We start from the raw sequence: 2967 nt of genomic DNA, 5'->3' as shown, positions 1-2967 counted from the left end.
CAACTCAATGGGCCCACTTACCTCACAAGAATATTTCTTTCAGGTGACAGACATTCCGGGGGTGAACCGGAGGTCAGCCTGCTTCATCACATGATATTGGTCACGTTAAGTCCCAGGAAGCATAGCACCTAACCATCTACCTGTGAGACAGGGGACGTGGCACAACAGCTGCAATCGATCAAAGATGCAGGCGCTGTCAACAAGAAGGAAGACCGCCCGCCCTGGCGCCCTGGGTCTGGCAGGGTCAGTCCGTGAGCGGTGGAGCGCTCATGCTGGACCAGGAGGGCTTCAAAGGGCTGCCCCTATCAGAGTTCCTGCGAGCGGCTGAGGCCACCTGGCTGGTGCTGTACGGGTCATCCCGCCACGGGACAAGCTGCTGGGGTCATGAAGATTGTCCGCTCGGTCATTGCACCGCTGGCCGAGCACCACGTGTCTGTGCTGATGCTGTCCACTTACCAGACGGACTTCATCCTGGTGCGGAGCGGGACCTGTCCATGTGATCCGCACTCTGGCCCAGGTGTTCGACATTTATCGAGAGGTGGGCGGGGAGCCCCTGCCTGTTGCTGGGGATGATTCCTGCAATGGCTTTCCCCGTGCTCAGCATGGGCCCAACCCCACGGTGCATCCTCTCCAGAGTCCTGACGCTGGACCCTGAGACACTGCCAGCCATCGCCACCACCCTCAATGACGTCCTCTTCCACTCCCACGGTGTCCCCAAAGAGCCGCTCCTGGCCATCCTGGGCCCGGCTCCGTCGCGTTCTTTGCCTTCTCCCTCATCGAGGGCTACGTGTCCATCGTCATGGATGCGGAGGCTCAGAAGTTCCCCAGGGACCTCCTGCTGACCAGCTGCTCGAGAGAGCTGCGGAGGGTGGTGCGCATCGGAGGACAGCCCTCCGGTTTTGATGAATGCGGGATCGTGGCCCAAATCGCTGGTCCCCTGGCTGCTGCCGATGTTTCTGCCTACTGCATCAGCACCTTCAACTTTGCCCACGCCCTGGTGCCTGAGGACGGCATTGGCATTGGCAGCTTCATCGAAGTCTTCCAGCGGCCGCAGGAGGACCTGGGCTCCAGAGGCCAGCGGGTAGCATCAGCCTCTGTGCTCGCCCCTCACTCCCAGAGACTTCTCTAAGCTATTTCCTCAACTCAGGATGAGCCCACTTCCCTCTCCTTCCCTCCCTTACCCCCATTCGTGCAGGGGGACACCCCTCTCTATGTAAGCTGAGTGCAGGAACCAGCTCTGAGGTGGACGGGCCCTGTCTGCCCACACAGGGGAACAAGTGCTCTGGGCTTCCACAAGGAAACCCTCAATCCGTCACTCCCTGCCCAGCCTTGGCATTTGCACATCCCCTGCCTGAGGCCAAGCCATCCTGGTCTCTGCACCCAGGCTGCTCCCTGGGCTGGCCCTAAGCTCTGTTCTGCCTCTGGTTGGGTTGCCTTCCCTGATCAGGTGAGTTCTGACAGGGCCCACCCCTCATGGGGCCTCCAAGAACAGTACTTTTACATCTCTCTGGTATTTTTTTTTTAATCAACTTGTTAATAAAGGGCTTGTAGTAACAATAAATAATAAGAAGGAAGATCATCCCTTCACAGGCAGAGAACAGCTCCATTCAACATGGCAACTAATTTCACCTAAAGGCAATAACCCCTAGCCTCATTAAACACTCATTGAAACACATTAGCATACTAAACAACACACCCGGAGCTGCCATGATTGGAAAGGGAAGCATATAAAAGGTCACAAAATGGTGACTGGTGACAGGGGCTCTACTGAGAAGTCTCCACTCCTTTCCCTGGAAAAATCCTCTGCCCGGGTTCTTGTCCCAGCATCTAGAAGGGTTCAGGAATCTGGAGAAGCCTGTGCGTAGATGTTAAATAAGAATCCAGAGACTAATAAAGAGTCCGGAGACGAAATATAATTTTGAAAGGCATTGGGGGTCAGAGGAGCTTAGCTAAAGGAGTTAAGATCTAAAGTCTTAAGTCTAAGGCCTTAGGTTCTCCTCGTCCCAGGACCCCATGCTTTTTATTAACACAACTTGTCCTGAGGGGAGGCAGAGATATACACTTCAAAGGGTATACAGAAACATTGTCAGAATGGGGGAATTAGCCTACGGCTGTTTAGGTGTTTGGCCAGTAGGAGGCAATAACATGTAGATTAAGATGCCTTTTAGCTGTCTGGCAGCCAAGAAATCAATTTAATGTATCCTATTCAGGTTTGGGGAAATGCCTTCAGCCATTCCCAGATGCAGCCCTGCTGTCATGCTGGAACTGGTCTCCAGCAATGCTCCCCCTTATTGAATGCCCTACCCCTCAAATGAGCCTGAATAAAAGAAATAAACCCCACAGGGAGGGGCTTCTCTGTTTCCCTGCTTCACTAATACTAGTAAACTCACTTTCACTTCAAACTCTAATCTGGCTGGCATTTGAATTCTTTCCTGGGCAAAGCCAAGAATCTACAGTGGGTCACGAACCCTCAGGTCCCCAGATACCCCCAACCCATGCATCACCTGGAGTTAGCATCAGAACCCACAGGTTAAGGGCTCAGTCCCACAATACTGCCCATCACCCACTCCAGGTGTCAATCACAAATCTAGGCTGTCACCTGTGCTTCTGACCAATCAGTTATTAATTGGAGGTTCTAAAACCCGCTCCTCAGGTTCAATAACTTGACTATGATAGAATCATGAGTGAAGACACAGTGAAAAGTGTTAAGGACCCAGAGTCTAGCAGTGTGGTGACTAATAGCTAGTGGTAATGGCAAAACAGCCAGTCTCCTTAGAACACTCTTTCTGTGGGAAATCTTGACTGTGCTTTGTCTTTCTTGGTTCTTGACTATTTTTTGAGTCCAGTCTAGCCTTCCTGCAGTTCCTGTAAGGTATCTTATATCCTTCCAATAAATTCCTTTCCTACTTAAATCATACCCTACTGTTCTGTTCTTTTCAATCAAGAACTCTAAGAGTCATCTGTTTC

The 2967-nt window shown here is 52.0% G+C and overlaps 1 pseudogene; it reads left to right on the top strand.

Annotated features, from left to right (window-relative positions):
- Nucleotides 1-269: 269 nt before the first annotated feature.
- Nucleotides 270-1129, top strand: LOC132241655 (cytosolic arginine sensor for mTORC1 subunit 1-like; annotated as a pseudogene).
- Nucleotides 1130-2967: the final 1838 nt, after the last annotated feature.

Source organism: Myotis daubentonii, chromosome 9 (genome assembly GCF_963259705.1).
Source record: "Myotis daubentonii chromosome 9, mMyoDau2.1, whole genome shotgun sequence".
NCBI lineage: Eukaryota > Metazoa > Chordata > Mammalia > Chiroptera > Vespertilionidae > Myotis > Myotis daubentonii.
This window is presented reverse-complemented; position numbering and strand designations above follow the sequence as displayed.